Genomic DNA, 22,284 nt, shown 5'->3' with positions numbered 1-22,284 from the left:
CTAGGGAGCGATCGAGCTGCGTGTTGCAATTGAACGGCATAATATTAGGGGTCGAAATGTGGGACCTCCAATCCCCCGCTGCATAAGTCCTGGTCAGTGTGGCCAAAGCCACTCTGCTATGTGTAATGGCCTTGTTGAAAGATTTAACAAGACCATTAAGGGCATGATTGATGGACTTCCTGAAAAGCTCAAAATAAGATTGGATGTCTTACTTCCAATCCTGCTTTTTGCCTATTGGGAAGGGCCTTAGAAGGGAGTGGGATCCTCCTTATTTTAGCTTCTGTTTGGGTTTCCTGTCGGGACCACTGTGCCTTGTGAAGGAGGGATTGGAGAAACCTCTTGTTGAACCTTAGCAGATATAGTGGACTCTGTGCTTGGCTTTTGCTCCAGGATGTATGAGTACGTGGAAAAAGCAAGCAAAAACATTGAGGACAGCCTAGAGCTCCAGAAGCTCTGGACATGCTAAAAGGCTGCTATGGTTGAGTTCCAGCCAGGGCAGATGCTGTGGGTTTTGGGGCTGTGGCTCCTAGGACTCTGCAAGGTAAGTTGAGTGGACCCTACCCTACCCTAGAACGAAAAGGGGCGGTCACCTACCTGGTAGACCCTGGCTCTGACAGGAACCCCGATAGTGTCATTCATGTCAACCGACTCACACCCTACTATGACATGGCAGATGTGACCATGCTCGTGGTTACAGATGAGGATCAGGAAGCAAAGAGTGAACCTGTCCCTGACCTGTACAGCAATCCAAAAGATGGGTCAGTGGAAGGTGCAGTCTTGTCAGACACCCTACCTGCCCATCAGGAGACTGATTGCAGACAAGTCCTAAATCAGTTTGCTGGGCTCTTCTTTTTGACCTCCCGCCAGACTCGCTGGTGTACCCATGATGTAGACGCTGATGAAAGCCTACCTGTCGAGAATAAAATATACAGGCAGACTGAACATGTGAATGAGAGCATCAAAACTGAAGTAAGCATGATGCTGGAATTGGGAGTTCTAAAGCCTTCTGAGAGCCCCTGGACCTGCCGAGTTGTCTTAATCCCCAAGCCTCATAACCAGGATGGTAAGAAAGAAATGAGGTTTTGTGTGGACTATTGGGGCGTGAATGCTGTGACCAAAAAGCAATGCATACCAAATTCCATGGGCAGATTAACTTATTGACAGGTTGGGAGCAGCCAAGTATTTGAGTACGTTTGATCTCACTTCAGAGTACTGGCATATAGGTCTGACTCCAGGAGCAAAATAAATATCTGCATTTTCAACCCTAGATGGGTATTATCAGTTCACTGTAATGCCCTTTGGTTTGAAAAATGCACCTGCCACTTTTCAAAGGTTGGTGAACTAAGCCCTTGCTGAATTGGAATCCTTGAGTGCAGCATATCTACACAATATTGCTGTTTTTAGCTCTACCTGGCAGGATCACCTGATCCACCTTAGGAAAGTACTGGAGGCTCTGAGAAGTGCAAGCCTCGTTATCAAGGCATGCAAGTGCAAGATAGGGCAGGGAAAGGTTGCATACTTGGGTCACCTTGTGAGTAGAGGCCAGGTTCAACCCATACAACCCAAGTTCTCTTCCAGGGGATCCTCATCAATAGTCATAAGCACTGAATATTCCCGCCCACATGCGGGGACCCCGGAAATATTATAAAAATATATATGTAAATCACATATAACTAGCTCGACATATATGTATGCACATATATAATTTTTTCTCACACCAATGCAGCCCCAAAACTGAGGTTAAACAATGTAATTACTCATACATGTACTAAATTATCAAGCAAATAAAAAACATATTAGGTCAAATGGCCCTTGAACTCTGTGTTTTAAGTAGCAAAATACTCATAAATCATGAAAATTGCTAATAAATAGACATTGTTAGCCCATAGGCTGCATTGTTAAAGCAAAAGCATAGAAAATGAAACCATTTTCAACAAATAAAACTGGCACCGTGCCGTTAAGGCAGCTATGACCCCTGGCTTCCCATCGTGCCTCAGGGGTGACAGTTAGGACAGTTGTTCTTTCCAGCTCCTTCAGTCAGGACCCTGGTTTAACAGCTCCTCCCTTTTTTGACTTTCTGTCAAAAAATACTAGGGATTTTCCTCAATTTTTACTTTCACTTGACGTCTTTTAAGCTTAGAGTGTTTGTGCTGCCTTTTTTGACTTTCAAAAAAAGAATATTTTTGTCAAAATGCCTTCTATTCTTGACACCTGCCCTTCCTGTGGGAAGAAGAAGGCCAGGACCTGTGTGTATCCTCTGTCTCTGTGAGACACACTCTGCAGACCCTTGTGAACACTGCAAGAATCTTTCTAGGAGAACCCTCAAGGATAGAGAGAGGATAAGGATCTATGGCCTCTCTGAAAGAGGTAGGCCTCCTGAGAGACGGAAAAAATGAAGGACGCAATCGACGTCGAGAGAAGTCCCGACTTGTTCACTTTCGGCGTCAGGATCAGTGTCGAAGCTTCCAGCGGCGACGAAGACGACGTCGAAGACGAGTCATCTTCCTTCAACGATGAAGACTTCAGCGTCGAGATCCAAGGTACCTCCGCTGACGTCAACCGTCGACGCAGCATCATAGGCCTTCGACGGCGAAGCTTTCTCCGTTGACGCCTAGTCATAAGTGTTCGACGTCGAGGCACACTCTGGCGTCTCACCACCGGTGCTTGACATCGAGACACACTCCGTCGTCACCTCACCACCGGCGCTCAATGTCGAGACACACTCCGTCGTCACCTCACCACCGACGCTCAACGTCGAGACACACTTGGTCGACGGATCATCACCGGCACTCGACTTCGAGGCAGTCTCCGTCGATGCCGCACAACCGGCGCTCGACGTCGCAGCATCCTCCGTCGTCGTCAAAGCATCGACTCTCGACGTCGAGTCGTATGTCTTCGACTTCTCAACACCGAAGTCTGACGTCGAGGCAAGTCTCTCCATCTGAATCCCAGAGGTGTTCGACGTCGAGCCATAGATCTCCGCAAGGAGAGGTTCAACTAGCCTCGGAGCAGCTTCCATCATCGGTGTCGAGGCCGGTCCTGCCCAGGTCCACGTCGACCCAGAAAGCTACGATGTCAAGTTTACCATCTCCGTCGCCAGGTCACAGACAGCCGTCGCAGCAGAGATCTCCACAGTCGGCGTTGGCGGCAGAGGGAGAGACGACCTCAGGGAGACACTCTAGGTCTACTGAGCATTCTCCTGGGAGCAGGAGTCTTCCTGCTAAAAGGAAGACGGGTCCAGCGGATGAGGCATCACGGAGTCGCTCAAGATCCCGGTCTAGAAGCCTTTCCAGAGAGAATTTGCCTCCAGTGAGCCTTTCATCATCTTCTTCAGGCTCTCACTCTTCTCACCGGAATAGATCTCCAGATGTAGTGATATATTCCTCCAACAGTGAGAGGTCCAGGCATTCTCCTGATGGTTCGCTGCATGGACAGAGGAGATCACCCCCACCAACAAGTTTGCCTGTGAGGAGAGATACTCAGAATTCGCCCTCCATCAGGTTGTCACCAAGATGGTACAGGCCTCTCCATCACAGGGCGCCAGACTAGGAAACAGCAGCCAGGCTGGCAGCAGCTCGAGACAAACCAGTGTCCAGGCCCAGAGAACAATCGCGCACCCCGGTGTGCTCCAGCAGACGGAGGTCCAGGTCTAGGAGCAGAAGAAGGGAACGCAGATCTCCCACTTCTTCCTCTTCCCCTACTCGATCTCATAGGGATTATTCTCCGACCTTGACGGACAGTCCTCCATCCAGAATATATCCCGTGGATGACATCTTTACCTTTCAAGACATCTTGGGCAGAGGGGCTCTTAAGCTGTGTGTTCCCATGACAACGCACCAGACCAAAACCTCAGTTATTTTTGAGACTTTGCATCATAGGTCTGCGCCCAAACCTCTGCTACCCTTGGTTCCGGGGATTATAGGACCGGTTATGGTGGTGTTCCTCACGCCAGCGACAATAAAGGCCGCTCCAGTGAGGATTCTCAAGAAATATCGCTTGCCAGAGGAGGATCCACTCTTCCTCAGAGGCGTTCGGCCACCAGACTCGGTCATCATCGCAGTGGTGAAAAAATCTCATGCTGTAGCTTCCTCCTCCACAGTACCTAATGTTAGGGGAGAGCAAGTCGCAGGATTCATGTGGAAGAAGAGTCTGCAACACCTCAGCCTCACTCCTGAAAGTATCCAATGCGATAGCGCTTTTCGGCCGCTATGATAGGTCCCTGTGGGATTCTCTGCAGCGGTCCATCGAGAAACTTCCGCAAGAGGACGAAAGGACTTTGAGGAGATTCTCTTGGAGGGCAGCCAAGTCTCCAACCAAATCATCAGCGCTGCAGCGGAAGGTGCGACCCTCTCAGCGCATGGCTATGCCCTCGGAGTGTGTGCAAGAAAGTCTTCCTGGCTACGTCTTACTGCATTGAAACCAGAAGCTCAATCCCGGATCTTGAACTTGCCTTTTTCAGGAACATCGTTGTTTGGGGCAGGTACCGATGAAGAGATGCAGCGGATAAAAGCATAATTAGACCCTCTTAAAGCTGTGGGGATTGAAAAGAAAAAAGAGTTTCAGAGGAGGTTTCGTCCCTACAGTAAAGTCTCTTCCAAGCAGAGGGTTCAAACCCCTCAGTGGCAGAAGGGTCAGGACCAACAGGGGCAGCAGAAGTCTCAATATAGAGGCAGGCGTAATTCCAGAGGTGGTGGAAATCAGCGCCAGGGCAACAATTCCAACAAAGCCCAATCCAAGCCATTAGTCCTTCCTTCCCCCAGCGCCGTTAACCACTCCAGTGAGGGGAAGCATCGCGCATCATATGGAAGAGTGGCATACCATTGCAAAAGATCGCTGGGTGTTAGCTACACTTCAGAATGGATACTGTCTTAATTTCCAACAACGGCCTACACCCGTTCCTCCAATGCCAACATCAAGTCATCAGCTGAAACTTCTGAAAAAAGAAGTGGCTATCCTTCTCGAAAAGTCGGCCATCGAGAGGGTGCCAATCTCTCAAAGGGGGAAAGGAGTGTATTCTTGATATTTTCTAGTCAGGAAAAAGGGCCAGAAAGCAGAATACAGACCCATTCTAGACTTGAGAACACTCAATCTGTATGTCAAGAAAGAGAGGTTTTGCATGTTGGCGCTTCATCAAATATATCCGCATCTCACGAGAGGAGATTGGATGTGTTCGCTGGACCTACAAGATGCATATTTTCATGTGCCGATCGCTCACAATCACAGAAGATTGCTTCGGTTCCGGTTGGGGACCTCTCACTTCCAGTTCAAAGTCATCCCGTTCGGGTTGAAGTCAGCACCTCGAGTGTTCACGAAGTGTGTCGCAGTGGTAGAGGCCGCTCTACGCCGCAGGGATGTCTTCGTGTACCCATACCTGGATGACTGGCCGTTGAAAGGTCCTTCCCCAGACAGTGTAAGAAATCAATTTCTGAGCTGCATCGACCTCTGCCACTCTGCATGTGAACTTCAACAAGCCAATCTCACAGCCTACTCAGAAGATACATTTCCTAGGAGCTCTGCTAGACTCCGAGGTAGGAAAAGTGTTTCCTTCGGAGAAGAGACAGTGTTCCATAGTTCAGAAGTGTCAACTGGTGCTTCGCAGCAAGGACCTAAAGGTGCGAAGGATTGTCTCCCTGCTAGGGTCGATGGCATCCTGCATTTTCCTGGTCCCGAATGCCAGACTACGAATACGTCCTCTTCAGCAGGATCTGGAGGACAAGTGGGACCAACAGTCAGCATGCTGGGATGACAAAATCACACTGTCAGACGCAGCGCGGGCATCCATTCCTTGGTGGGCAAAGAAGAAAAATATGCAGGTCGGAATTCTGTTCCATCAAACTCCTCCTGCCCAGACGTTAATCACAGATGCATCTTTGCAAGGATGGGGAGCACACATGGGTCATCTCCAAATGCAAGGTCTGTGGTCCCTCAAAGAGCGTACTTACCACATCAACATGCTGGAGTTGAGGGCAGTCCACTTCGCCCTCAAAGCGTTCCTTCCCTCGATTCAGGACTCGTCCGTGTTAGTACAGACGGACCCCACCATCACAATGTACTACCTGAACAAGCAGGGAGGTACACGCTCACGGGCTCTTTAGCTGGAGGCTCCAAACATTTGGCATTGGCTCCTGGCTCGCAATCTATCAATCACAGCAGTCCACCTCCCAGGAGAACAGAATGTGACGGCGAACGCTCTAAGCCGGCATTTCGAAGACAGAGAAGACTGGGTTCTTAACGACAAGGTTGTCGAAGACATCTTCCAGTCTTGGGGTCGTCCCACCATAGATCGCTTCGCGGACGACGAAAACACCAAATGCCGAGACTTCACCTCAAGATTCTACCGCCCAGGGTCGAAAGGGAATGCCCTTTTGATAAACTGATCAGGTGAATTTGTGTACGTCTTTCCACTCCTTCCGCTGATCCCGAAGGTGGGGAGCAAGCTGACGAACTCGTACACAGCGATGAGCCTCATCGCCCCGATTGGCCGAGACAATGGTGGTACACGGACTTTCTCCATCTGTCAGTGAGCCCGCAAAGGAAGCTGCCATGCAGGCCCGACCTGCTATCCTAGATGAAAGGGAGGATTCATCATCCCAACCTTCCGTCACTGAGCTTGGCAGCATGGCTCCTGAGGTCATACAATACGGCCACCTAGGACTTCTGCAAGACTGCATGTCCATATTAAAAGAGGCACGGCGTCCTTCCACAAGACATTCTTATGCATGCAAGTGGAAGCGCTTCTATATGTGGTGTATGCAGAACGACTTATTGTATCTGGCTAAAGCTGGGTTGAAGTTTAATTCTATTAAAGTGCATTTGGCTGCGATAACAGCTTATAGGCGATCACCTTCCCAACCTTCTTTTCTTCCAGTTGCAAGCTGTGAAGGATTTTCTGCAGGAGTTCGAAAAGGTTTATCCCCCAGTGCAACCTCCGTCACCCCCCAGGGAGGTGAACCTGGTGCTATCAAAATTGTTGGGTCCACCTTTTGAACCCATTTATAAAGCAACTTTGCAGCATATTTCGTGGAAGGCTGCTTTTTTGGTAGCAATCACGTCGGCTCGCAGGGTGAGCGAAATTCAAGGTCTCTGTGCCAAAGAGCCTTACACAGTGCTCCGTCTGAATAGGGTAGTGTTGAGAACACATCCTTCTTTTCTACCTAAGGTGGTGTAAAATGTTCATGTAAACCAGACCATCTCTCTACCCACCTTTTTTCCCAATCCCTCCACACCAGCTGAAAAGGCATTGCATTCTTTGGACCTGAAAAGAGTTCTGAAATTTGACCTTGATAAGTCCAAAACTATACGTAAGTCTGATTAGTTATTTGTCAACTATGGGTCGATCAGACCAGGTTATGCAGCCTCGAAACGTTCTATCTCAAGGTGGATAGTTTCTTGTATTAAGCTGGCTTATCAGTTGGCGGAGAAGACCCTGGGTGTTTTTCTCCCAAGGCGCATTCTACCAGAGGGAAAGCGGCTACTGCGGCTTTTCTTAATAATTTGCCTATGTCTGAGATTTGTAAGGCAGCGACCTGAAATGTATATGTAAATGTAAATGTTTTTGTGCTTGTATAGTGCACAGCTACCCGCTGTGGGTTTCCCGGCGCTTGTACGAATACCGCAAGGGAACCCTTCCTGGCTTTCCCTGTGAAGTGTCCACTCCTGGGCACCCCCATGTTGCAGACCAGGCATCCCTTGCGTTGTGGGGGCCGTTGTGGAGACTAAGCAAGCTATTGCCCAGAGTTGCAGCCTGGGACCCATGATCAGAATAGGCACTGAGGCGAGAATATCCGGTCAGGGGAATTAATGAGCCCGAGACCCGCCGAGGCAGGAATCGAACCCTGGTCCCTGGCCAGAGCTCTGCATCGAGGTCTGCCTGCTCTAACCATTGAGCCACACTTCTCCACCTGAAGGTCCGTCCATACATTTACCAGGCATTATTGTCTAGATTCAGACGCTAGAGCATGTACCCAAGTAGGCCTTGCGGAATCTGTTTAACAGCTAGCTTGGCTGTTACAATTGTTTTGGTTGGGTCATGTTTCTTCTCATTTGCCTGCTGGTGGTTGGTTGGGCTTGCTATTCTAGTCAGTGCTTATGACTATTGATGAGGATCCCCTGGAAGAGAAGGATAAGTTACTTCCCTGTAATCCTAGTTCTCTTCCAGGGGTATCCTCATCAAAGTCATAAGCAACCCAGCCGCCTCCCCAGGCAAATGAGATATGACTATGTGTTTCTAATTCATTGTTGAGCCCTGTCTTCAGGGTTATGCAAAGAACAACTGACCTCACTGTCACCCCTGAGGCATGATGGGAAGCCAGGGGTCATGGCTGCCTTAAAGGCACGGTGCCAGTTTTATTTGTTGAAAATGGTTTAATTTTCTATGCTTTTGCTTTACAATGCAGACTATGGGCTAACAATGTTTATTTATTAGCAATTTTCATGATTTATGAGTATTTTGCTCATTAAACCACAGAGTTCAAGGGCCATTTGACCTAATGTGTTTTTTATTTCCTTGCTAATTCAGTACATGTATGAGTAATTACATTGTTTAGCCTCAGTTTTGGGGCTGCATTGGTGTGAGAAAAAATGATATATGTGCATACATATATGAGGAGCTAGTTATATGGGATTTACATATATATTTTTATATTATTTCCAGGGTCCCCGCACGTGGGCGGGAATATTCATTGCTTATGACTTTGATCAGGATACCCCTAGAAGATAACCCCTGGAAGAGAACTCAGGCATCTAAGTCTCTTCCTGAGACACATTTGCCTAAAAAAAATGGGTCTCTCGTCGTCGATGAAGACTTCCGTTGCCACTGCTACGACAACGACTTCTACCTTCTCTTCTCCTCAACCTACAATGATTATGCTGTCGGCGTCCTCTCAGTTGATGTTTGTCATGGTGTCAGTGAAGCCTCGCCCGTCTGCCACCTCCCTCACTTCGTTGTCGACGAAAAAGAGGTATGTCTCCAGTAAGTCACCGACGGATGCCTCCTCGCCGACGAGACGGTCGATGGCTCTCAAGGCTCTACCTGCTTCGTCAACAGATGCCTCGTCGACGGTTGCCTCAATGACAGCACAGAAGCCTTCCCTTACGTTACTTCGTCGTCGACCGCTGAGTTGTCAGCGGCATCCTTGGTTCCACCTTCAGCTTTGATGTCTCTAATCCCCTTGAACTCTTCAGCAACACTTTTGCCGCCTTCAGGAACGACGGATGTTTCCCTACTTCAACGTAGGAATTCTTCTTTGGATCTATTGCCAATTCAACCATCTCCAAATCTTCCTGTGGAGCTTTTTGACTATGGGGTTGATAAGGAGGATTCGGAAGAGGATGACAGGTTCTGTGCTGCTCGTACTCCTTTGGAGCTTCTTATCAAATGCCAAGATATTGATGATGACCAAGGATATGAATATTACCCTAAGCCTAATACTCAACCACCACTTGAGAATCCAACAGTGCAGATGCCCATGTCTCTCATCTCTAATTTGCAACATATGCTTGATGACTACTACCGCTGATTTCCTCCCTCGGAGTCGGCCTGATCTGTCCTACAGACGCATCTTCCTCTGCCTTCATTGATCATCGAGCCGCCACCTCCGGTTTCTCCGGTGGCATCGATGTCTCATCACCCGGAGGACGCACACACCACTGATGATGACAGATAAAATGGGGAGTTGGATGATAGAGCCCTCCTTACTGAGTGGGACAATTATCAAATTCAGACTCAGTCACCTACCACTCCAATTCCTGTTGACTCTCCGTCAGCTGACATAGGTGGGTTTCATGTTAATGGACAGGGAGTCCAAGAGATTCCAACTTCCTAGAGTCACCAAGGAATACGACTGTTTCTTGTATGATTCCAAAGATCAGCCACGGAAACAGGTTTGGGCTATCCCGATCATTGACTTAATCTGGCAGGACGGTTTGAAGGTCATGAAAACCCTGCTTCCATTCCTGCAGTCCTGCTACGCCTGGATATGAAGTACAAGGCCCCGGATGATTCCCAGTCTGTCTTATTGGTCAACCAAAGCCAGATTTGGTTATCTCCCAGGCAGCACAACGTCGTGCCAGGAATCCCTCGTCTCCATTATCTGCTCCTCCTGATCAAGATGGCAGACACCTTGATTCCATTGGAAAGAAGTTTTCCACCATGGCGGCAACTACTTTCCGGGTGGCTAATTCTCTTGCTATTCTAGGCCAATACGACAGGCAAATGTGGTCAGACATTTCCCCCATTTATTGATGTGCCGCCGTACTGCGGCGTCCCCAGTCCACAGTCCCTGCCCGGTAACGTCGGGTTTTCACTCAGAGCCCCCTCTCTGCCTCCTCCAGCAGTCACCAGTACCTTGTAGTCCGAGGATGTCCTGTGCGCGCAGCCGCGTCCGTTTTGGTTTTCGCCGCCTTTATTCTGTGTCTAGGAGCAGTTCTTGTCGGGTCATCTGTATGCCGGGCCGCCGTGAAACTTTAGTCCCCGGCTTCCGTAGTGCTGTTAGGCCCTGGTTGCACTGTCTCGTAGCCGCTTGAGTTTTAGGAGTCTGGAGTAGCGGATTGCTTCACCGGGAACCAGAAGATCTCCCGTTTTTATACAGCCGTAGCAGCGCCTGCTGAAGTCAGGATTATTGTGCGGATTGTCAGGGAAGGTGCCCTGCAGTCACAGAGCTATGCTAGAACGCGGCTATCTTTCTCGGCCGGTAGCCACGCCGGGAAGTGGTTTTTTATTAGTTTTTTTTCTTTGTTCCTTGTTAGATTCATAATTACTTATCCCAAATTAGGATGAGTTTGTCCACGCTTTTTGGCTATTCCGCATACAACACCTTGGTGGAGCAACCTGGAGAAATTACCGTTACAGAAGGCCGTTGAGTTTTCTTTAGACCTATCTGCTGGCTTAGCAAAGTTGCATCATCTTCTTTTTTTTCTTTTTTATCTCTCTCTCTAAGCTCCGGGGCACTTAGAAGCTGTATCTTTCATTTGGCTTATCTAATAAGAGGAGGAGCTGATTTACATTGATCAATGCACTTTGTCCACCTGTTATAATTCTGTTGAGGCTTTCTGATCCCCTGCATGGGACCAAGTGATGATGTAATTTTTGCCTGTGGACTGTGGAAAAAAAACAAATAATCAACACATTTTTGACATATATCAGGTGGCAGGCCAAGGCTCCTCTGTGCTCTGCAGCAGCCGCCGCACGAGCAGCACTAGCAGCGCCTTAGCACCACGGTGCTGGCAGCGGCCGTTCCTGCCTCCATCGCAGATCCGTAGAACTTAAAGCGCCCGTATAACAAGACACGGGTGAAGCGGGAACCGGTCACAAAACAAACCCTGGCAGTCGTCCCAGACTCCGATCTGCTTGCTCGTCAAATCCTCCTCGGCTCTAATCGATACGCTCTGCACTCAACACCGAATCACAGGCCGACAACAACTGTGAACACCAACAGAGGGAAGAATTGTGTGTTTCCCCCAGTTAGTGAAAAAAAAACAGCATATGTCTTGGCTGCTTCTGCTGCACCCAGAGTCTTATGCGTCTTTTCAGTCTAAGGTTTCTGTCTGGAAAAAGATTGTGTCCTGGTTTTCTGCACCCAGTAAATCCAGGTGCAGAAAAACCTAACAACTAATGATCAGGTGGAATAAAATGAACACATGAAAGTACGCCTTAATTTCATTGCCCTTGATTCACACTCTGGACCATAGTTGAGGGATAGGTCTAGGCATAATCCTCACAACGCCCAATAGATTTGCTTGAGGCAGAGGCCAAAACTCAAAAGTCAGGAAACCAGATACAAGTAGGTGGTAACTCAGGGCAGGGGAAAACGCCTGTTGCCCGTGGAGGAGTCATTCCCTTCCCAGAAATCTGCATTACAAATTAATTAATAGTGTATATGTTTTTAATATCTGTTTGGTGCCAGTCCATATGACTTTCATATCTGCCTTTGGGATTCTATGTTGCAACTCCATAGGGTACATGTATCCTTTGTGAGCTTAATAAAATGTTGAAAATTCTACAAAACCTCACTCCAACATCCAAGTACTCTCATGCTACCATTCTACACTCTGCACTGTCTGAAAAACAGCTCAACATTTTCAAAATTCTGCATTGATTTGGCTCGTAAATTATATTTTTGGAAATGTACATGTATTAACTATTTAATTTTAATACTATAGGTGATTGAAATTACGGACGAAGAAAGCAAGATTTAGCACTAAGCAACTGAATGTCAGTGGCATAAGAAGGATTATTTTGAAAAACTGAAGGACATCCAGCATTCTACGTTTAAACAATTTCCAAAAATCTAAGTGTGGCGAGGAAAGTACTATACCTGTAAGTGAAGTCTCTAATTTTGCATTTCATTAACCCAGAGCAAAGTCATATCTGTGAACACAGCATCAGAAATAATGTAGAAAGACCGCTTCAGCATCCTTATCTGAAATATTATCAGAAAGACAAATTGCCTCAGCATGACAGAATAACGTTCATCTAAAGCATCTTGTAATTCTAGAGAGGAAGCACACACTGCATAAAAGAAAGTTACAATAAAAGGTTTCTTCTGGATACCATCAAAGAAAAGACGCTGAAAGAAGACTCCGAAGCTGACACGTTAACAACCAAAAGATTGGAAAAACACCTTTGTTCAACAACCGTTTTTAACCAGTTACGCAAGTTTGAGACTATCTGCCTCGGGACCTCGACCCACTCTGCTCACTCTGGCGAAAACCTTAAGAATTCACCACTTTATTGTGTTAATGACCATCTCAGATTGTTTCCTTTTTATTGTGTACTGTTCTGTAATTCTATGTAAATCGCCTCAACATTATCTGTTGTGCAGGAATGATATGTAAAACTGTTAAATATAAAAATGGATTAAAGGAGCACCGTTGCGCTATATCTAATGTAAATAAATACTCATCCTCAGAACTACAAACCTTAACCTTACCCCAAACATAGAAAGGATAGAAGGAACTGATGTTCTGCGACTAATCATCCACAATAGTACTCTGCACGCTCTAACGCCCTCAGTTACTGCCATTATACCAGTGCAAAAAGGTACTTATCAGTTTAATCATTAAATATCAGACTAACACCTTATTACTGCATTGCTAAGAACCTATACAAATAGATTTGAGAAAAACTTCAGTCACAAATGAAGTTGCTGCCGGAGAGGCTATTACTTAAAGACTATTATCTGTTAGAAAAATTTCAACAGGTGTTACAGGACTGCTTCACGACATTTTTTGCTCAATTCAAGTGTTGAGAAGATTACACACAATTTCTTTTAGAGATAAGTGCTGAACATTATCTAAACAAGCCCGACTCTAAAATCGAGGCAAAATAACCGAAGCTAGGGAAAAAAGTTACCAAGATACAGCCATAAATCTTATCTCACCGAATTTGACAGAATGCACACAGGGGAAAACCACTCTCAGTGCAAAGTATGCCAAAAAAGTTTCAGCCGTAAATCTTATCTCACTGAGCATATGAGAATCCACACTGGGGAAAAACCTTATCAGTGCTCTGAATGTCAGAAAAGGTTTAGTATCAAACTGAGTCTATATCGACATGAATTAACCCACTCTGGGGAAAAACGTTATCAGTGCTCTGAATGCCCAAAAAATTTCAACCAAAAATCTCATCTCACTGAACATATGAGAATCCACTCTGGGGAAAAACCTTACCAGTGCTCTGAATGCCCAAAACATTTCAAACTTAAATCACTTCTAACTGCACATGTGAGATTCCACACTGGGGAAAAACCTTATCAGTGCTCTGAATGCCAGAGATGTTTCAGTGACAAAATGAGACTCACTAAACATACACGGACCCACACTTGGGTAAAACGTTATCGGTGCACTGAATGCGACAAATGTTTCAGTGAAAAAAGCCATCTCACTCAGCATATAAGAATCCACACTGGGGAAAAACCTTATCAGTGCCCTGAATGCCAGATATGTTTCAGTCAAAAAAGCAGTCTCACTGAGCATATAAGAATCCACACTGGGGAAAAACCTTATCAGTGCTCCGAATGCCAGGTATGTTTTAGTGTAAAAAGCCGTCTCACTAAGCATATAAGAACCCACACTGGGGAAAAACCTTATCAGTGCTCCGAATGCCAAAAATGTTTCAGACAAAAATCTCATCTCACTGAACATATGAGAATCCACACTGGTGAATAAAATGATCAGTGCTCTAAATGTCAGAAAAGATTCAGAGGTAGAGATGGTTACAAGTGCCATAAGAAAACACACCATCAAAATAATCAGTTCTCCGAATGCCAGAAAAGCATACATTTTAAACTCAATCTCACTCTACATGAGCAGACGCACACAGGGGGAAAACATTACCAATTTCTGTGAATGCCAGAAATTCCTATTTGATAGGCACAGCCTCACTAACCATAAGCGACTCCATACTGATGAGTGCTCTGAATGGCAGAAAAGCTGCAGAAAAAAACGCTATCTCACCATGAGAAACTCCACACTAGAGAAAATCCTTATGCCAAAAAAGGTTGAATCTGAAAGACAGTGTTATGCTTCATGAGAGATCCCACTCTGGGAAAAACCTTATGAGTGCTCGAAATGCAAGCAAAGTTTTGGGTACAAATTACTTCTCACTTGACATGAGCGAACTCACACGGGGGAACAAAGCCTTATGTGTGTTCTGAATGTAAAAAAATATAAATAAAAAATATTTAAAAATGCTCAAATGTCAGATAAGGTTTATTCTTGAATACAATGTCATTTCACATGAGGGAATTCACACTGGACTAAAGCCATATACAGGAGGGGAAAGCCAGAACCGTTATACTCAGAAAGGAGATATCACTAAATATGAGAAATACATCCACACCAGGTGAAAAGTAAGGCGTAGCTTGAGTTGCAGAAAAGCTTCTCACAACCTGACTTTACATGAGAGAGCACATATTGTAGTTGCAATAGAATTCATCAAGAAACTCTTGCAGGATAACTTAGGCTGCCCGCATGCAACCTCCAAAGAAATTTCAGGCCTGGAAATATTTTTAATTGCAACAGAATCCACAATTTGAGTATCTGAAAGTTACAAAACTCTCAAGGTCTTTACTTTACACAGAGAAGTGTTAGTGCTTGCAAAAATCAACTAATTGCCCAAAAAAACACAATAATAATGTCTTAAATTTTACTCCACCCAAAAGGTTTCTACACACCCTTGTTTCTTAACATATGACTGATATCTATTTTTTCATGATAAGATTCAGCCTATGCGGAGTTCCTCAGTGAGGAACTCCGCAAAGTGACTAAAAAACTCTGGCGGTCAACGCGGAGTTCCGCAAGCAGCGGAGTGCGTAAGGGTCATGCAGTTTGTGGTGATTTCATCCCATGTCGGAGGATCATTTGGCCCTTCTCTTCCAGGAAGCTATGGATCTCTTTGTCAAACGCGTCCTTGTGCCAGAAGTAGGTCGGGGTTGCTTCTCCCACTACTTCTTGGTACCCAAGAAGGACAAAGGCCTGCATCCTAGCTTAGTCCTCAGGGACATCAACCGCTTTCTCCGAAAGGAGAAGTTCAAGTTGTTAACCTTGGCTCAGGTCTTGTCTGCCTTCGAACCTGGAGATTTGATGGTAGCGTTGGACTTGCAGGACACTTACTTTCACATCCCCGTCTTGCCTGCCCACCGGCATTACCTACGGTTCACGGTAGGCCACATGCATTTTCAGTTTACCACGCTCCCCTTTGACCTTACCAGCCCCCCCTCCCCCGGGTGTTCACGAAAGTGATGGCGGTGGTCGCAGCTCATCTGCGCAGATCAAGGGTTCCAGTCTTCCACTATCTTGAGGACTGGCTGTCGAAGGCTCCCACCTCCAGACTACGACGGACTTCCTGCATTTGCTGGGGTTCTCAGTTAATGTGCTGAAGTCGCACCTGATTCCAACCGATAAGCTCCTTTTCATCAGAGCGGTTCTGGACACAGCACAGTTTTGGGTCTATCCTCCCTAGCAGCAAGTCCAGTATATTGGGGCTATGATACCGAGGTTTCAGCCTCCATCCCGGTGTTCGGTGAGAATGACCCTGAGGCTGCTGGCCTCATGGCCTCCTGCATCCTGCTGGTGCATCATGCCAGATGGCATATACGTGCACTGCAGTGGGACCTGAAGTTTCAGTGGGCGCAGCACCAGGGGAATCTTTCCGATGACGTTCAGATTTCGGAGGGGACTGCAAGTCAGTTGCAGTGATGGCTCACGAACCAGGATTGGGTCAACAGCAGATCCCTCTACCTTCCCCAACCTGAGTTCACAGTAGTGACGGATGCGTCACTCCTGGGTTGGGGCAGCCATATGGGAATGGCGGAGTTCAAAGACCTCTGGTCTCTGGCGGAGTCCAGGCACCACATCAACCCTCTGGAGCTCCGGGCGATTTGTCTTGCACTGAAGGCATTCCTTCTTTCTGTCAAACGAAGAGTGGTGCAGGTGTTCACGGACAACACCACCGCCATGTGGTACTGCAACAAACAGGGCAGGGTGGGGTTGTGGACCGTATTTCAAGAGGCTCTTCGCCTTTGGACATGGCTGGAACATCAGGGCATATCTCTGGTGGTTCAACACCTGGCAGGTTCCCTGAACGCCAGGGCGGTCAAACTCCGCCGCTGGTGCATGATGGATCACAAATGGCATCTTCAATCGAAGGTCGTGCTAGGTCTCTTTCAGTAGTGGGGAGAGCCTTGATTCGATCTATTCGCCACCAAAGAGAACGCTCAATGTCAGCAGTTCTGCGTGTTAGAGTTTCCAAAGCGGCTCTCGCTCGGCGACCCTTTTCGTTGTGAGTGGAGTTGCAGCCTCCTGTACCACTTCTGCCAAGATTGCTGAAGAAGATCAAATGCGATCAGTTCCAAGTCTGGTACCCCGAGCTCTTGAGCATGGCCTTCGATCCTATTGTTAACAGATTTCTGAAGTGCATTACTCATCTCTTTCCTCCTTCTCCTTTCGTAATGCCCTAGTGGGAGTTGACCTCACTTATCTTATGTGTGCTCCTTTGAGCGCCTACATAATTATCCTCTTCGCCTCCTTAGAAGACTAGTTTTTTGCTTGCCATCACCTCTGCTTGCAGGATGAGTGAGCTTCAGGCTTATCTTCCAGACCTGCCTTTCTTGCTGTCCATCCGAACAAAGTAGTCCTCCGTGTAAGCCCTCTTTTCTGCCCAAAGTGATTGCCTCTTTCCACATAGGTCTGACCATCAGATGACCTACCTTCTTCCCACCTCTGCTGTGTTTTTCTCTGCCAGGTGCACAACATATAGACTGTTCCCACACTTTCTGTAGTATGCTTTGTTCTGGGCAGATAAACTCTAATCCCCACTCTACTTCTATCCTCGGGTTAGTGCAGCCCGATGTAAACTGTAATTGTAATGTATTTAGATTTACATAACACTTACTACCCCATATGAACTTTGAAGCGCTTTTTCGACGAGTAGCACACTACTCTAGGATCCAAAAATGATTAGTGGTGAATTAGTATAGGGAAATATAAAATGTATATGAGAGCTGGACATGTTGGTCTGTTAGTTGGGTTAAAAAAGATTGTGGGGGGATAGAAGAGGGAAGGTTTTGCATTTATATAGCGCTTGCTACTCCTGATGAAGTGTTGAAGTGCTTTTAGGCGAGTAGCATGCTACTCCAGATCCCAACAAGATGAATAGCCAGATCAATTATGGTGGGGAGGTTGTTTTATTGTATACACACAACTGTACAAAAATTAATAAAATTCCGTTGTAAAGTTGTATCCAAGAGGCAAGTATAGTCTCTGATAATAATGTATACAATACTGATAAGTTTTAAGTTGGCTTGCCATCAAGACTGATGCCCCGTAATGTTGATGCAAAGTCATCTGTGCTGGAGTATCTTAGACTCTTGTTGAATTGTACCATCCACCTTGTAGGTACTGCTATTTGTATCAGGTCCACGTTGTAGGCAGACACAAACGCCAAAATTGTGCACTATTTATATTAAGCATAATAAGCATAATGTAAGTGAGCAGATGACAGTAAGCACTGTACCAGCTGTATTAGATGCTTAGAAGTAGAGTGACATAGAGGGCAATAAACACTCACTAAATATTTTCTATTATAATTAACAGTCCTCATAAGACCATACAATTCAATACGATGTACAAATAGCCCATTGGGGAACAGTTCAGGCATCATCTGGGGATTACACATCCGAGAAACAAAAGTGTCTTTCATGAATACAAATTGACTCCTCCTCCAAGGACTGCACTGTATTATTGACACGGGCGAAAAGGCAAACAAGCAGTCAAGAGGCGCATTGATTGTATACCCCCCACCTGACAGGATGGTGACAGACCCCAACCACCTGTAGGGGAAACGTGCCACCTCACTTAATAGCTGCCAGACGCTTTACTATGTAAGCAGACTGGTGGTTTACAACTGCGCCTACGTTGGGGCACCACATGTTTTTTCCAGCATAATCTGGTGTGCTCGCCCCTGTGTGGGATGATAGCACCCACTGAAAACTGCACAGTTGTGTAGTCTGGGACAGTGCACCTTCCATGTAATTCTGAACTGGGCCTTTAAATACGGTACTATTTTGTGTGCCTATTTAATTCAGGTATACAAAGAATGTGGTACTACTTGTATACTAGGGTAGGACAAGGAAGATTGAATTTCTATGGTGGCAGAAATGTTTTTGTCAAAGTGCTTTATGCCCTAAACACCCTCCCGTACCCTGAACATAATGAGATTACGTAGAATACACCTCTGTGTGCCTAATGCTGCCATTTGTATTTCAAGACCAGTGATTAATGTGGCTTTATCAAGTTCAAAGCCATTAGGCTTTTCCGACCTGACTGATACTTGCATAAGGAAAAGATGGGTCATTTGGAACCTAAAGATAGATAAACATATTCATAGGTCACGATTTAAGTCTGCATCTAATATAAAACTGTAAATTAGGAGAGGTGATAAGTCAGAAGTTAAAGGCAGCCGCTAATCGAGCTGCATTTGTACATAGGCCTTCCTATATTATGATATTTATTCCTGCTTAAGTCTTTAATTGTAATGAATACTTTAATACCCAGGCATGAAGTCATCGTCGAGCTGTTTAGATATTCCACCTGTCTCGCCACTTCTTCCCCACTGCATCCTTAACCAGTGGCCTAGCCAGTGTGCCTTGGGCCCTAAGGCAAGAAAGGAAATGTGACCTCTGCCGTTCATTTGGACTGTGGAAAACAGCAATAGTCATTGTTCTGTGGGCCCCTCAGGCCTCTGTTTGAACTGTGACAAACAGCAGTTATCAGGGTTCAGTGGGCCTTTCAGGCATCTGGGACCTAGTGCCACTGCACCTGCTGCACCAATGGGAAGCTAAGCCCTTGCCCTTAACAGCTTCTATTCTAGCCCCAGTGGAGAACCGAAACAGCCAAGTACTGATCTGGCCATATATGCAGGCATGCAGCCGCCTCTTCCTCTGAAGGGATTTAATTTGCATGAAAGCAGCATGCGGGAAACAACCATTTTCTGAGGTAAAGTCAACCAACACCTCTTCTGTTCCAACCTGAATCCATTTAAAACCAGGGACGAAAAAACAGTTCATCGTCATCCCTTGCTTACCAGAAGGGTAAAACAGATTCATCTAACATTACAGTGTACCACATAACAAATTGTGATTCTGTTTACAAATGAAAACTCGCATGCATATAGAAAGGGCAGCCTTTGGCCAAAATAGACATTTTCCCTACCCATACTTTTAACACATCTTATACAAAAAATGCTAATTACATTGTCATCCGGAAATAGTCATTAGCGCCTACTCATAACCAAATGCCACTTAGAATTGTCTTTCACTTCAAGCTTTCAAAGGTATATTAATATAAAAGCAGTATTGAATTTTTTGACGTTGTGTACTCTTACCAGAAACGTTTGATTAACCAGTTATAAAGTCACGTCTAGCTTAGTTACTTTACAGTCTTCTTTTTTTTTAATAGTAATTATTTCACATTGTTACTGAATATGCATGGTTAAACACTTATAAGGTCCCAAAGGCGAGACCTATTGGCTATGACAATGCTTGTTATTGATTGAGTACATTGAGCGGCAGAACTTTTGATTAAGCCCTGAAGAATGCCGCAAACACCTATTTGGAGGGTTAATAGGCTGAAACATGTTGACCTCCTATTGACTCTAACAGTGCATATATATTTCTCCCACAGTGTCCTATTTTTAATCCTGGCCCAGGGGTGTACAAATAATAGAAACCACATACCCTTTAGCAAGTTTTAACTTTCACTCTGCTGCCCCCACTACCCTGAGCTCATTATTGTGGTATTTAGTATATCTTTCTCTATAACAAAATATGCCTGAACTCCTCCCTCTCAGTGAGGGGGTTGTTTCATGGTGCAAGGAGATTCCCAATAAGGAAGCATGCCAACTATGGTGGGTGAGGGAAATCATCATTTTAAAGGGATATTTTATCTTAGCTAGGTCTTCATTTGAAACAGTAATCCTCAGAGACCCAGGGGTTTCTTGATTGTGATAGAAATGCATTTTTACCCCTTCATTGTACGTTCAAGCACAGACCATTGCTTGAAATGTTGTGATCTATGTAGGAAAAATACTCTGTGCACTGAGAAAATGTGTTAAAATAACAGAAAGTTGATAATCGCATTTAATACCTTCTCAAACCTGGATTTATCTAGAAGAGAAGTCTGTTAATTCTAGCTGATTTTTGATACCACAAGGTATAAGTAATTAGGGGATCTTTATCTGTAAATTATCTGAAATTATTGAACATAAACTTTTGCAAGTATTATTTCTAAAGATAAAGGAAGTTCTATATTGGTCTTTTCTAAACTAACCCCAGTGCGTATGACTACAATAACCACCGCTCTCAAATCAATATTGTGCTTGTTTTAGTGAGAAAGCTAAATGATCTAGGAGAAACCAGGAACTGCGCATCAGTATTATTCTTAGGAAGCTTCAAGTTAGAGAGTAAAAACACTTTTTAGAGTGCCACAAAAATTGTGATAAAGATATTTCAATGCGAGACATTCCTAGGGTCTATCTTAGCATCTCACAGAGGGAAAATGCATACAAAGTTATGCCACAATGGTATTACACGCTCGACTGCACAAAATGTTCCCTGCAACGTCCCCCTTGTACTGGAGGTGTTCGAATGCATCTGGAGACTTCATTCATATTTGATGGGATTGTCTGCTCCTGACCATGCTCTGGAAGGAAGTCCTTAGTCATATTAAGGAAGTACTGGGCTTCCCCCTGCCTGAGTCCACAGCCATGATCCTTTTGGGCCTTAAACCTGATAACCTAAAAGCACTCACTTGCAGCGATTGGACTATAGCACTTCACATGCTTGGGGCGGCTAAACAACTTATAGCACTATATCGGAAAAAAGCAGAGACTACCCCAATTGCTGCTTGGTTCGTGCGTTTGTGGTATGTAATAACTATGGAACTTTTTACAGCGCGACTGCAAACACGAGACACCCGCTTCACCGCTGTTTGGCGACCCTTAGTTAAATACCTCTGTAAAATAGAACATGCTCGCTATTTACCCTGCAAGCTTAGAGCGCTGCGACTCTTTGAGGATGCTATACTCCTGCCAGATCCTAACAGGCTTCTCACATAATTAGAACAGTCGTGCACGCCAACCCCTTCAACAAGCATTAAGGCCTTCATTCTCCACACCTGAAACCGTCACACATCTATTCTTGTCCGTCCACCCAACCCCCTACTTTGCTGTATACCTCTCCTTTCTACTATGTCTTTTTTCGACCCTTTTCTGTCCATCTACCACTATCCACTTTATATGGGCCTCTAGCCCGTGTTCTCAATGTTATTGGTTTTAAACAGGTCCTGAGACTTCCCACAACACGCTAATATTGTGATATGTACTAGATCACGCGGCCGGCCTATGGGTTGTAGGGGACATGCTGTGTTCCAACTAGTTTATTATTGCCTTTTTCTATGCTGGGAAACACTTGAAAGCAACGCGGCCGGCCCTAAATGGGTTGTGGGCTTAACGCTGTGCACATCTGGACCTATGTTCTACTCCTGATTTACAAAATAAAACAGATTTTTAAAAAAAAGATATTTAAATATGTTTGACAAAAAGAATAGGTACATTTCATGACAATATTGAAATGGGAAATAACAGGAACAAATATTTACACTACATTACAGAAATATTAAAGACTACATTTTGGCAATATAGGAAATACTAATAATCCATTTGGTAAAAAGTGGTTGTTTGTAGAGTCAGCACACTACTGTGTCTGTGATTGTTTTTAAAAAAAGGCA

The 22,284-nt window shown here is 45.5% G+C and overlaps 1 long non-coding RNA gene across 1 annotated transcript in view; it reads left to right on the top strand.

The window, feature by feature from the left end:
- Positions 1–12,880, top strand: part of LOC144806493 (uncharacterized) — a 51,125-nt gene extending 38,245 nt beyond the window's left edge. Inside the window, exon 4 of the long non-coding RNA XR_013605813.1 lies at positions 12,160–12,880. This is a non-coding gene — a long non-coding RNA (uncharacterized LOC144806493). The remainder of the gene's footprint in view (positions 1–12,159) is intronic.
- The last annotated feature ends 9,404 nt before the right edge of the window (positions 12,881–22,284 follow it).

This window comes from Lissotriton helveticus, assembly GCF_964261635.1.
Source record: "Lissotriton helveticus chromosome 1_1 unlocalized genomic scaffold, aLisHel1.1 SUPER_1_unloc_8, whole genome shotgun sequence".
Lineage (NCBI taxonomy): Eukaryota > Metazoa > Chordata > Amphibia > Caudata > Salamandridae > Lissotriton > Lissotriton helveticus.
This window is presented reverse-complemented; position numbering and strand designations above follow the sequence as displayed.